At 33.9% G+C, this 14,557-nt stretch overlaps 1 long non-coding RNA gene across 2 annotated transcripts in view; it reads left to right on the top strand.

The window, feature by feature from the left end:
- Positions 1 to 14,311, top strand: part of LOC118620878 — a 30,616-nt gene extending 16,305 nt beyond the window's left edge. Inside the window, exons 2-3 of one of the 2 annotated variants that reach the window (XR_004957562.1) lie at positions 7,603 to 7,814; positions 14,202 to 14,311. This is a non-coding gene — a long non-coding RNA (uncharacterized LOC118620878). Of the gene's footprint in view, positions 1 to 7,602; positions 7,815 to 11,950; positions 11,997 to 14,201 lie in introns of those variants that run through there. The other variant, XR_004957561.1, reaches the window with a different exon arrangement.
- The last annotated feature ends 246 nt before the right edge of the window (positions 14,312 to 14,557 follow it).

The following is a 14,557-nucleotide window of genomic DNA, read 5'->3' as shown; positions in this document are numbered from 1 at the left end:
AAAGTACAACATGATCATTTTGGTATCTAATTTACATAAAGTATTTTCATCTTTACTAAGTATATTTGTTAATGGAAAATTCATACCTTCAAAAATATTTTTAAACTTAAAAAATTATCTATGAATAGAAACTGTTATAAAATGGAAATGGAAGTAGTTTTACTTCTGAAAGTCAGCAAATAGTTCCAGCCATCTGTTAAAATAAATATGATGTGTAATGCTTCCTGAGATAGGTTAATGGACAGCAAAAGACATAAGAATAAAGTAAATGAGGAATTATTCTGTTTCCTCTTAACTTTCTTATATTCACTTGTAAATTCATCATTCAGCTTTGCAAGGCAGTCACATGATGTGAAACCAGTGGATTGACTTTGCCCAAAGGATAGAGTAGCTCTCAGCTTCCCTGAAACAGCCTCCTCAATAAAGCAGAATGCAGCATGACATAGCCCCACTAACCTCGCATCTTTCTACATCTACGAAGACCAGTGCAAATCAGATGAGAAATTGAGATGCTGACCTCAAACTCTGCTTTCAAATTCACAGTCTTTCTTAATACAATTCACCCTTGCTTCCTTAATTTTAATGAAATCTTAGAAGAAATATATATTATTCCTGAAAATAAGATTTCTGGTTGCATTTGGCACTTTACACCCTCAAGGTTTCTGAAAATTGCTAAATATATCAGCTGCTTTATGAGCTTTCAGAAGAGACCTGAGGAATCTTAAACCATGCCCAATATTTCTTTTAAATCATAACCAATCATAGATTTTTCTTTCCTTTCTGTTACCTCTAGCTCTGGTAGACTCTTGATTTAAACACCTGATCTAATGCCTAACAATGACTTCTTAAGAAGGCCTGGCATCTGGAAATTTTACTGAAATTCTATTATCAACAGACTTCTTTGATTTATACTTTAAGGCTTTTAAGAATTTTGCCTTACTTATCATATGACCTCATTTTGAAAACTTATTTATTTATTTATATTGAAGTATAATTGACATACAGTATTATATCATTTTCAAAGTGCATAACATAATGACTTGACATTTGTATACATTGCAAAATAATAACCACAGTAGGGTCTCTTGCCATCTGTCATTATACAAGTTTGTACAGTATTTTTGCCTGTATTCCCCATGCTGTACATTACATCCCCATGGCATTTATTTTATAACTGGAAGTTTGTACCTCTTGACCCCTGAAAACCCCTCCTCTCTGGCAACCACAAATCTGTTCACTGTATCTATGAGTCTGGTTTTGTTGTTTGTTAGTTTTGTTTTTAAGATTCTACATGTAAATGAAATCACAACATTTGTCTTTCTATGTCTGATGTATTTCAGTCAGTATGACAGTCTCAAGTTTCATCTATGTCATCACAAATGTCAAGATTTTATTTATATATATGTTTATATATAAACGTATTTTTTATCCATTCATGCATCAATGGACACTTGAGTTGTTTCCATATCTTAGCTATTGTAAGTAATGCGGCAGTGAATATGAAGTGCTTATATAGTCTTGAATTAGTGTTCTTGTTTTCCTTGGATAAATACCCAGAAGTAAAATTGTTGGATCATAGGTAGTTCTATGTTTAATTTTTAAGTAACCTCCATACTGTTTTTCATAGTGGCTGCACCAATTCACATTCCCACCAACAGTGCACAAGGATTCCCTTTTCCACACCCTCACCAACACTCCTTTTTGTCTTTTTGCTTGTAGTCATTTTGACAGGTGAGGTGATATCTCATAATGGCTTTGATTTGCATTTCCCTGATTATTGGTGATGTTGTGTCTTTTTATGTGCCTGTTGGCCATATGTATTTCTTCCCTGAAAAAATATCTATTTAGACCCTCTGCCCATTTTTTAAGTGGATTTGTTTGTTATTGAGTTGCATGTGTTCCTTATATATTTTGGATATTAACCTCTTGTCAAATATATAATTTTCAAATATCTTCTCCCATTCAGTAGGTTGCCTTTTTATCCACTATGCAGAAGTTATTTTGTTTGATATGTTCCCATTTGTTAATTTAGTTTTTATTGATTTTGCTTTTGGAGTCATATTCCAAAAATATTCACCAAGACCATGTAAGGAGCTTCCTGCCAATGTTTTTTCTATCAGTCTTATGGTTTTAGATTTTACAATCAAGTCTTAAAAACATTTTGAGTTAATTTTTATATATAGTGTAAGATAGCAGTCTGGTTTTATTTTTTTGCATGTATCTACTCAGTTTTTTCATCATCATTTATTTAACTCATTGTATGCTCTCGCCTCCTTTGTCAAATATTAATTTCTGTTTTTATGCCAGTACTATGCTGTTTTGATTAGTATAGATTTGTAGTATACAGGTAGCATTCTTTGTTCTTCTTTCTCAGTATTGCTATGGCTAGTCAAGGTCTTTGATGGTTCCGTATAAATTTGTAGATTATTTGTTCTAGTTCAGAGAAAAACACCGTTGATATTTTGATAGCAATTGCATTGGATCTATGGATTGCTTTGGGTAGTATGGATATTTTAATAATGTTAATTATTCCTATCCATGAGAACAATATATGCCTCTATTTATTTATATATTCTATTTCTTTCTCTAGTGTCTAATGTTTTGAGTACAAGTCTTTTACCTCCTTGGTTAAAGTTGTTCTTGGGTATTTTTTAATGAAATTTGAATGGAATGTTATCTTAGTTTGCCTTTCTGATAGTTCATTATTGGTGTTTAAAAATGCAACCAATGTCTGAATATTTACTGAATTCATTTATCAGTTCTAGTGGTTTATTGATAGAATCTTTAGGGCTCTATATAAATTTTTGTCATCTGCATATAATGACAGTTTTACTTCTTTCTTTCCAATTTGGATGCCTTTTATTTCTTCTTTCTGTCTGATTGCTGTGGGTAGAACTTACAATATTATCTTAAATAAGAGTAGTGAAAGCAGACATTCCTGTCTTGTTCCTGATCTTAAAGGAAACATTTTTAGTTTTTTCCTGTTGAGTATGCTGCTAACTGTGGGTTTGTCATATATGGCCTTAATACGTTGAGGTGTGTTCCCTTTATTCCAACCTCGGTGAGAGTTTTTATCATACATGGGTGCTTGATTTTGTCAAATGCTTTTTCTGCATCTATTTATATAATCATGTGATTATTATCCTTCATTTTTTTTTATGTGATGTATCACGTTAATTGATTTGCAGATATCATACCAACCTTACATCCCCAGAATAAATTCCACTTGATCCTGGTGTATGATCTCTTTAATGTATTGCTAAATCTCTGTTAACGTTTTTTTAGTATTTTAATATTTATGTTCATCAGGGATATTGGCCTATAATTTTCTTTCTTTGTAGTGTATCTGTTTTTTTAATTAGGATAATGCTAACCTCATACATTGAGCCTGGGAGTTATCTCTCCTCTTGAATTTATTGGAATAGTTTGAGAAGGATAGGTTTTAGTTCTTCTTTGAATGTTTGGTAAAACTTACCTGTGAAGCCATCAGGTCCAGGACTTTTGCCTGTTGGGAGTTTTTTGATTACCACTTTGAATTTGTTGATTGCACTTGACCTGTTTAGATTTTTTTGGTTCCTCTTGATTCCATCTTGGAAGACTGTATGTTTCTAGAAGTTTATCCATTTAATCCAGATTGTTCAGTTTGTTGGCATCTAGTTGCTTGTAATATTTTTTAAATAACGCTTTGTATTTTTATGATGTCAGTTGTTACTTTCCCTTTTTGTTTCTGATTTCATTTATATGGGTCTTCTCTCTTTTTTTCTTGGTGAATCTGGTTAAAAATAGATCAATTTTGCTTATATTTTAAAGATCCAGCTTTTGGTTTCAATTAATCTCATGTATTTTTTTTTTTTTTTTTTAAGACTCAATTTTATTTATTTCCACTCTGATCTTTATTATTTCTTTCCTTGTATTCTGGACTTTGTTATTCTTTTTCTAGTTTCTTTTAGGTGTAAGGTTAGATTGTTTATTTCAGATTTTCTTCTTTCTTAAGGTAGGCCTCTATTACTACTAATTTTCAACTTAGGACTGCCTTTGCTGTGTCTCATAGATTTTGGTTTGTTGCATTCTCATTTTCATTTGTTTCCAGATAACTTTTGATTTCTTCTTTGATCCCATTGTTAATCCATTCATTGTCTACTGTCTTCTTATTTACCTTCTTATGTGCCTATATGTTTGTGTGTTTTTCTTGTAATTGATTTCCAGTTTAATACCATTATGGTTAGAGAAGATACTTGATATGATTTCAATCTTCTAAAATTTATTGAAACTTGTTTTGTGGCCTGTCATGTGGTCTATCCTGGAAAATGTTCCATGAGCACTTGAAAATAATACATACCCTCTTGCTTTAGAGTGAAATGCTCTGAAAATATCAATTAAATCTATCCAGTCTCGTGTGTTTTTTTTAAGATCACTATTTTCTTGTTGATTTTCTGATCTCCTAAAGAAACTTTAAGATTAGCAAATAAATATTCTTTACATATGGTGTAGGTGATTTTGAAATTTCTGCTTTTGTTCTGGGTTCCAGGGTGACTGAGTTTGCACATGGGTCCTTTCAGGTAGAATCTCCATTTCTTACAGCCCTAGTGTTATCCTGAACATAAACCCGCTTGTTTTTAAAAGCCAGAAGTTTGGGGGGCTCATCTCTCTAGTACAGGTCCCAAGGGTTAGTGTGCCTATATTACTGATCATCCCTTCATTCCTTTCCTGTTATTTAATAACCAGATTCATCAGCTGTAAATTTATTTGTGCCTATAGAAAATGTGAATTCAGGTCTTTAGATGCTGCCATCTTGAGCTTCCCCTTGCTTTGTGTTTTTAATGTATTATTATTATTTAACCAATTCATAGGCAGATAAATGAAACAAAGAAATGTAACTGATTTGGGGAACAATCCAGCATGTTACATTGTATTATGTATTAATGACCCTGTAATTTGTTTACCCTTTGATGCTGCTAATAAGAGGCACCCTATTTCCCTCAGACAATAACTAAAAAGCTGAAGGCACTAAGTGGAAAAACAGGCTCATATGAGATTTGAGTATCTCTTAGTCTTATGAAAAAGAATAATGTCATAATGCGTTAAGGGACAATTTCTAGCTGGGGAACATAAAATTCTGCAGAAGATAAATCTCTCAAAGAAGAGTGGATTGATGTTTGTGGAAAGATATTTCAAATATCTTATCTAGAGACATGTTTTTTTTTTTTAAATATAGCAAGGGAGATACAACAAAAATTGAATAGGGAGGAATGTTAAAGTGACATGTAGAAACTAAGCACTTGAAGATGGGAAGTCCTAACACAACTCTGAATGTAGAGCATGAGAGCTGACCAGGTCAGGAGAACATATCACAGACAAAATTGTAAGTGAAGTGGGAGGACATCCCACATGCTAACAACTGCCAGAGAGCCAGCCAGGCAATTTATAGGAGAAGAAACAATGAGAGTGCATTAGGTAGGAGTCAGCTTCTAGTGCCAGTGTTTCTCTTTATCTTTTTGAACAATGTGACATGCATACTACGCATTTTTCAAGAGCCTGCTATCATTTGAAAATTGTAGTTAAAACTATACATAAAACATTTAGAAAATACAAAACCAGTAAACATAAGAATTCACAATCCTTATAAAAATGATTGTCAATACATTGTATTTCTTTCCAATATTTCTCTATATTTTTATCTTAAATAGTTGTGATTATATATCTATGTACATGAATATATATTTTTTCTATTTATCTTTTTTTACTTAATAATTAGATGGAAACTTATTTCCATGTTAGTACTACAAAAAATAATAATTCTAAGTTTCTTCTATTCAGAAAAGGCAATCTTATCATTACAGTAATATTTTAAATATGTGGTTAATCCTGAGAATACAAATACACTTCAAAGAAAGAAACACAGATTAATGACATTTTAAAGGTGGAGCTCTGGGTGGAAAAATTGTTTTGAGTCATGTGGATTTCTTGGTATTCCTCCAAACATTCGGCATAGACCATTTTTTCAGCCACTGTCATTAGCAGTCTTGAAAACACATTATACATATTTCTATTGCATCATAGTAATGACAGAAACAAACATTTCTATTTGACTGGAAAATGAGCAATGTAAGAGAACGACTGAGTTGATTCTCACAATGTTCCTGGTAATTAGAGGCTCCTTGAATCCAAGGTTCTGGTGCTCTTTGAATGCAAATTAAGTATATTTTGGGAGGGTTTACTATATAACAAAGTAAATTGAATATTATTCTCTTCTTGGTAATGAGTCAGGTTTTGGTGTTCTGATTTCCATTCCAAAGATGAAATAATCCTCTCACTCTCTCATCTGGTAACTCTCCATCTCTAGTGGTGAAGAAGTAGAATTCTTAATTTAACTGCTGATTAGAGTGTCCTGTGGGGTTTATAAACCCAGGCTAGTACCTACACTTCTGAATCAGATATGTATGAGCAAGGTCAGGCATGGTAGTTTGAGTATGCCAGTGCGATTAGAAAGGCAGTGGATCTGTAAGCTAAGTCTAAAATATTCTTGTGCTACAGAGTGAAGCTTTCATTTTTTAAGTAAATTAACTGTAATAACTATCAAACTACAGCTGGTATGTAAACCAGCCATCTGCAAAAAAAAAAAAAAAAAAAAAAAAATCCATTGATGAACAAAAGACTTGTTATGCCTTCTTTCAAGATATGAACAATTAGAACAAACTGAGCTGTTTTTGAGCCCAAGAATGGTAACAGACGACATAAAGTACATTACCTTATTACCTCATCTTTGCAAAGGAGTGCAAACAGTTGGGAGATAAAAGGATGAGTAGGTTGGATAAAATGTTCATCTTGAAATTGGAAGTAGATGGAAACAGGTGGAATGAGATCATCACATTTACAAGCTAATGATAGTTATGCAGCAGAAGCCTTATGTAACTGTCTTCTATCCCACTGCATCTGAACTCTGTGAGGTCTTCTGGGATCTCATAGTTGTTTGTAAACTCTCACTAGTGGGCCATGGAACTGATTTTGTGAATTTTGTTCAATTACTATAGACAAGGAAATATAATATATATGTTCCATCTGTTTCTTTACCTGGAACCCCCTTTAAACAGTGCTCATATTTAAAGCTCTTTAGGTCTACTACATATGGAAACTGAGGTTCTAATGTTTCTGTGGAACCTCTCTATGCTGAGAACCAAAGAGGAAAAGCCAAACCTTTTTGATGCTTAAAAGAATTCTGAATTCCTGTAGTAAACATAATGAATATTTATGTTTAACTTAACCTAAACTCTTTCAGAGGAAAGAGAATGAATACAGAATAAGAAAAATCTGTGTTTGAATCTCAGCTGAATTACATTCGGATATTGTGTCAAGTGCAATACTTAGCCTCTGATTCCTGGTCCTGCTACTGTTTTTTAACTTATGCAACAAAAATAATGTGTCTTTTAGAAGATGTTAAAAAAACTGAAATGCAATATTTGTGGACTATCTCTGACTGTTGTACCATGAAGGATGCTCAATAATCGTTTGTTTCCTTTGTCTTTGGAAGCTAAGTCAAAGAAACTCAAATTTTCCTATACCTAATTGACATTCACTATAACTACCCAAGTTATTTCCCCAAAGGAAACCCTGAAAACACGAGGAGAAATGATGACCACTCCAAGAAAGATACTGGAAAAAAGAATTTTGTTGTTGATAAAGCACTTAGAATGAAAAGATAAATTTAGGAAGTATATAAAAATCAGACTGGAGAACTACCACAAAAGCAAAGTTGTTTATGCCTACTACCAAGTGGGGAGCAGCTCTTTGTAGGATTTTCAAGATTTTGTATTAAGGTAAGGCTAACACATTTTCACATGGGGTAAGTACTATCATAACAAAAACATACTTTTTGTCTATATTACATGATGTGCTGTAAATCAGTAATTGAAAGATGCCTTGAGGAGTAATAACACTAAATAAATACATAATTATTATTTAGAGCTATTTATTCATTTGAGTAAAAAATTGTCAAGAGCTTCATTATGTCAGGCCTCAAGCAAGTCGATAAGTTATTCTGTGGTTTTTGAAATCATCTGTTGGATTGTGCTGTGCATGAGGAAATGAATAATGGCTGAAAACATTGTTAAATGGAAATACTCAGTAAAAACACCATACAGTATTCTGGTTTAAATCATGCATACAGAAGTCATGCAAATGGAGTGATATAAAGGAAACCTAGCTTGAGACCAGTATGTATGAAGAACACTTAGGACTTAGGACATCACAGAGTTAATATGATACTACATTTGTCAAAGAAAGTCAATTTTCTCAGGCTGCATTACTAGAAATGGAACACTCTGATCTTGTGAAGTGTTTGTACCAAAGATATACTGCCTGGCATATTGTGTTCAATTCAGGTCACTACATTTTAAGAGAGACTGACAGTGTTTGGGCTTCAGATGAAAAACAAAGTTTCTGAGAATATTACATAGGAGAAATAATTGTTTTATTCAGTATTTCAAGGTTTTGGAAAATGATGGCTATTTAAGCTAAGTTAGTTTACAGGATAACTTAGACAAAAGAGAAAAAATTATAAAAGAAAATTAACTGAAAATAAAGTAGCTCTTCCTAATAACTAGAATTTTCCAATATGTAGATGCCCTGAATTAGAAAGATTTCAAAAAAGTTTCTCCATTGGGTAGGTTGATAATGTTTTTTGCCCTAACCCTAAGATGCATTTTGAAAATTTTCAAATATTCTCATAATAAATTATATAATCTATATCAGGTAGTTGAAGTTAACTGGGTTTGGGATTTTTAAATTCTAAATTATTATTTAGATGCAGTCTTAATTTGCATACATTACAACCAAATGTAATTTTTTATTAGTTTTTCTTGGGTGAAGATAAGTATGTTTTTTAAAATTTCCCAGTCTTTTATAATTAAAAGCAAATAAAATATGAGTAACTGTACACTTTGATTTGTGCTTACCTTGATTACTTACAAAGAGTACATCGATACAGCTGCTTCTACTCTTCAGTCTCTATCTCTAAGCTCAGAGGTTCAGTTCTATGTCAAAGAGACAAACTCCCAAACCAAATAAACACAAAAAATGAATAGACAAACAAACATGTGCACACACACACGCACATACATCCAACACAGAAATCCTATTTTTAACACATTTTGAAGTTTCCAGAGTCACATAAACCTACAGTAATAATAGTTTGTATATATTTTTGGGTATTTCCATTCTCAGAGTATTAATTACGATGGCTCATTTTATACTGTTTATCTTTGGGGAACAGGAAGACTAAGCTGTGGAGAGTTAAAGCCAGAAACCGTTGTTTTTCATTTTGTGCCTTTATTTTCTTTTTCAATGTTTACCATATGTAAGTATCACTTGGATATAAATATTTAAATGAAATTTAAAGTAAATAAGGTGATATCAAGTCACCCAGGGAGAGCCACAAGATGTGCTGGAATGAGGGGGTGAAGGAAACATTTTCTGAATATTTGGATGAGAGGCAGCGGCATCAAGTAATGCCCAAATAAGGACTCTGTTTCCTGGCTGTATAACAAGTGCTCCTTTAGAGTGTGTAGTTAGTGGAAAGGTCAAATTGATTCCATGTAGTTGTCTAGAAAGCATAGAACCATATCAGCTATTGACTTCTGCTATATTGAACTGCTAAGCACTCCTAACTAGTCTTACCCTTTTGTTCTTATGAATCTATTGTTTATTGTCACCAAGTTTTAAAGTTCCTATTGTCCTTTTATTACTCCGTAAAATTAATCCTTTACTCTTTTCTTTTATTTTCTTCCCCAGTGTATAACATGGTCAGACATTTCAAATATTCTCAAACTAGAGGATTAAAATCCTAATTATCTTTTGTCATACCCATGCGTCAGTCAGGATTCTTAGCTGCAAAAAACAAATTAATTCTAGCTGGTTTACACAGGTAAACCATGTACTTAATGCACACTGAGTAGCTCTCCAAATTGTCTGGAAGGCTAACAACAACAAAAAAGACTGAAAAACTGAAGAGAACCAAGGTAGATCACAAAGCCAGGACCACAACTAAAATCATATTTCAGAAATGGCTCGAGAGGTGCTAGGACCACAGTTGTCGTCAATAGCTGCTGTTGCTGGCACTTGATTCTGCTGCTTCTAGAAATAAGATGTTTCTAGTGCTGATCCTGAAAGACATTGTCCATTCTCCCTACTTATCCGTGTGCCTTACTCCAGAATCAAAGTTGTGGACAAAAGTGTGTGCGTGGATAAGCCCTAGTCCTGTGTTCTTGCCCCAGCTGATAGACATAGGCTTAAGGCATGTCTTGTCTTTCTAGCTTTTAATGTCACCCATCAAAATTTATACAATGGGATATCCCACAAACATAGGATAGGGTTCCCATGCTGGGCTACCGAAAGTAATTAAAATAAAGTAAAATAAATACTATAACAAATGTTCACAGCAGTATATTTTGCCATTTAATAACTTGGTAAGCCTACTCTTTACTTTTACTCCCCTCAATCTATACTCCGCATCTAGACATTCTCCCTGCTTTTTCACCACTTGGCAGAACAGCTCTTATCCCCATCACTCTTTTAAAGTTTCTATAAAAAGGTCACCTAGTTATAAAATCAAATTGTTTCTTCTCTTTTCTCACTCTTTCCTACTACATTATTATTTTTTATGAAAATTTATTCTTTGGCTTCTGTGTCATGGCTCTGTGCTAACCTTTTGACATTTTCTTCCTAACTCTCCTTTCCTATTTAAAATTATATATATAAAATCTCCAAGAATCTGCTCTCAGTTTTCCTTTTCTATATTATTACTTTTTCTTTTTCTCTGCCATATCATTTATTGCCATAATTTTAACTATCATCTATATTCACACAGCTCCCAAATATACATCTATACCCTCAATATTTCTCCATTGAGTTCCATACTCAAAATTAAATATTTTTATATATATTTTACATAGATTTTATTTACCCTGCTATCTCATATTGATCATGCTCACAATCAAACTTGTCTTAACATTTTCTTTCATTAATTTTTACTGCATTAATGGGGCCTTTTTTTTTTTTTTTTTTACAATCAACTAAATGTGGCATTTTAGAATTAATTTTCCTTTCTCTAGCTTAGAAACCAAGTGCAAGAAAAAGCCAAAAATAGTCTATTCTACCTCTGCAGGTTCTCTTACATCCATCTCCTCCTTTCTGTTAACATTGTCAGTGACCTGCCCCACACCCTCAGTTCCTGTAGTTTGGAGAATTATAACAGCGTCTGAATTGGTCTTCCCACTTCTCGCCTTCAGCCTTCCCAGTTTTACTCACTGCTGCAAGAGAAAGTTTCTTAAATCACGTCTTATTATATTACTCTCTGATTTCATAATCTTCTTGATTTCCACTTACATTCTTTCTTGAAATTCAAGGCTCCCGTCATCTGAACCTATGTGGCCGTTTCACTTCTATTTCCTCTGCCGCTGAACACCGCAACCATGCTCGGTGGCGCCACGCTCAGCCTACGTTGATGTTCCATCCCACTTGTCCTTGCTCTTGACGTTTCTTCCATTAGTAGTAACCTTCCTCCCATTTCTACCTACAAAACCTACTTAATTATCAGGACCCAGCCCTAAATCATGTTTAACTTTGATTTGTGTGTGTGTGTGTAAATTTTAATAGTGTTTTAATCTTTTCTTAGCAGTTTTATGTTCTTGTACACATTTGATTCATTCTAGTAGATCTTAAATTTCGTGAAAGCAGATAGCTCCCTGGTTCCCAGCATCGAGCTCAGAGTTCTGAAGACAATAGATGCTCAGTAAAGGTTTATTGTGTTGGCCTGGGCCCAGAAATGCAAACTCAAGATGCTCACCTATTCAGAGGCAAAATCGAAAGAATAGAAACAACTTTATACTTTTTAAAAATGTATTCTTTTTTTTTTTATCCTCACCCAAGGACATTTTTTCCATTTTTGTTCAAATAGAGTAGGAGGAAGAGAGAAGAAGAGAGAAAGAGAAAGAAACATCGATGTGAAAGGGACACATTGAGTGGCTGCCACCCACACAACCCAACCAGGGCCATGGACAAACTGCAACCCAGGTCCCATGCCCTTAGCGGAACCGAACCCGGTTTCTCTGGACTGCAGGTCGATGCTCTAACCAGTGAGCCAAACAGGTTAGGGCTGTTTATTCTAACCCATTGTTTCTTTGCACTATTACAGTTTGAAAGTATTCATTATGCAAATTGTTCATCATTTGAGTCATAAGCATTGAATCAATAAACAATAGATAGTATTCTTGTCAAGTTCAATGAATTTTGTGATTTGACATTTAGGTATATTAGAATATTTGGCCAATTTTTAATTAGACCTTAAGGCAAATTCAACAGTCTGATTTTCAAAATGTCTACAATTTTCATATAGTCACTAATATTTGGGAACCTAGAAAAATTATACAATAGGTGATTCGCAAACCAGGTTGGGAATTTAAGATGTATCTATTTAGGGGTTAATCATCTGTTAAGTAACTCATCCGCCAATTCTCTCTTTTGGCTCTTCTTTACAAATATGAGAAATAGAAATATATTTTAAATATATGCTACACATTGGAAGGATCAGTGAAACCTAATTATGCTTTATTTGTAATGTTAAATTGCTAGGAAGGGGTGTGAGCAGCTAGACATGGGAAAGTAAATAATCAGGATCACAGAAGAACCCGTACATGGAACAAGATGTTCTACCTGTGATCAGTTCCTTTAGAGTGGTTCTAAACCTGTGGGTCGTGACCCCTTTTAGGGTCAAATGACCCTTTCACAGGGGTTGCCTAAGACCATTGGAAAACACATATTTCCGGTGGTCCTAGGAACCGAGACACCGCTCCTCTATTCGTCTTTAAGCGGGTCCGCCCACATGCAGATATGCCCACATACATCATGAGGAACTGTATTAAAAGGTCACGCATTAGGTTGAGAATCACTGCTTTAGGAGACGCAATTTAGAGGTTGAAGCATGAACTGGAGCAGGCTGCTAGAGTTAGAACCGCACCTCCATTCCTCAGTAGCTATGTGACTCTGGACATACTATTTAATCTACATCTCTTCAGTTCCCTCATCTGTAAGATGGGGATAATAACAGCACCCACCATGTGGAGTATATAAGGATTACCTGAGCATTTAGTAAGTGTTAGGAAGTGTTTGCTATTATTGAATGTATGCTTTCTAAAGTCTTAAGTATCTATTGTGGGTTTAAATATTAAATGCATTTATTGTTTTTTATTAGCTCAGTGACATTTATTTCATCCTATGATCTGAGTTTGTTTATCTGCTCATAAGTTTTATGAGAAACACAAGAATCAATAGGGATTATTTCAACTGAATTTAGAACTTCAAGGGTTAGGAGACCAAACAAAACAAGAAAAGAGGATTTCAAAGAAGAAATTAGATTTAAAAGTTTAAGAGATTAATGGTTGGTTAAAGGCATCCGGCCTCTACTTTAGATAACAGCTGGAAAGGCAGTAGTGCTGCTCCGTAAGGCAGCGGCTCCCCACCCCATTAGCAGTGAAGGCTTAATCTTACTCCCAAGGCGCTTATTAATAATGCAAAATCGATCGTTTTTGTGTGTGTGATTTCCTCACAGGAGTAATAATAGCCTGAAATGTATTTGAATGGTGATGCCATGAGAGAAATAAAAAAATTATGAATTAGAGTCCTATATATATGTCAAATATAAGCAATATTTACCATGGAAATCAATGTTGATAGCAGATAAGAGGAATTCAATTTCAGTTGTTGTCTTCCAGTTGCAATATATAAAGTCTAGGAACTTTTAGGGGAGGACTATAGAGAAATATGAAGAATATTAGAAACAAATCATAAATTATTATGGTTCACATATGTTAATTTACATTTAATCATTATTGATTTCATAAGATTGAGTGTTTCAGAAAATGTGACCTTCTTTACTTAAAAAATTTAAGCCTGGAAGCAGATTTGTAATACACCTATAGTAATTATAGGAGTTTATGATATATATAATCAGTATCTACATCTCTCTATATATTATATCAATATATCTATCATTATCTATATCAGTGATTTTCAACATTTTTCATCTCATGGCATAGATAAAATTACATACACCAAAATATGTATTATATTTTTTGCCAATCTGACAAAAAAATAGATATACTTTTCTTTTTTAAATACTCACCCGAGGATATTTTTCTATTTATTTTCAGATAGAGTGGGAAAGAGATAGAGAGAAGGAGACAGAGAGAAATCTACATGAGAGGGGCACACCGACATTTCTTCCTACATGACCCTGACCAGGGTCAGGGACAAACTGCAACCAAGGTACGTGCCCTTAACCAGAATCAAACTCGAGACTCTTTGGCCCTTAAGCTGACGCTCTAACTGCTGTGCAACCCGGCCAGGGCTAGATACACTTTCGATTCATTCACACTGGATGGCTATTGTGTTGGCTGTTGTAATTTTTTTATCTGGCAATCAAAGGGAAAAGAGGTCAGTGCCCTTGACTAAATAGTCAGGTATTGTATGCTTTAAAAATTCCAAGGGCACATGAGTGTGCCATGGC

Source organism: Molossus molossus, unplaced genomic scaffold (assembly GCF_014108415.1).
Source record: "Molossus molossus isolate mMolMol1 unplaced genomic scaffold, mMolMol1.p scaffold_m16_p_8, whole genome shotgun sequence".
NCBI lineage: Eukaryota > Metazoa > Chordata > Mammalia > Chiroptera > Molossidae > Molossus > Molossus molossus.
The sequence above is the reverse complement of the archived record's forward strand: the minus strand, read 5'-3'. Positions and strand labels throughout refer to the sequence as shown.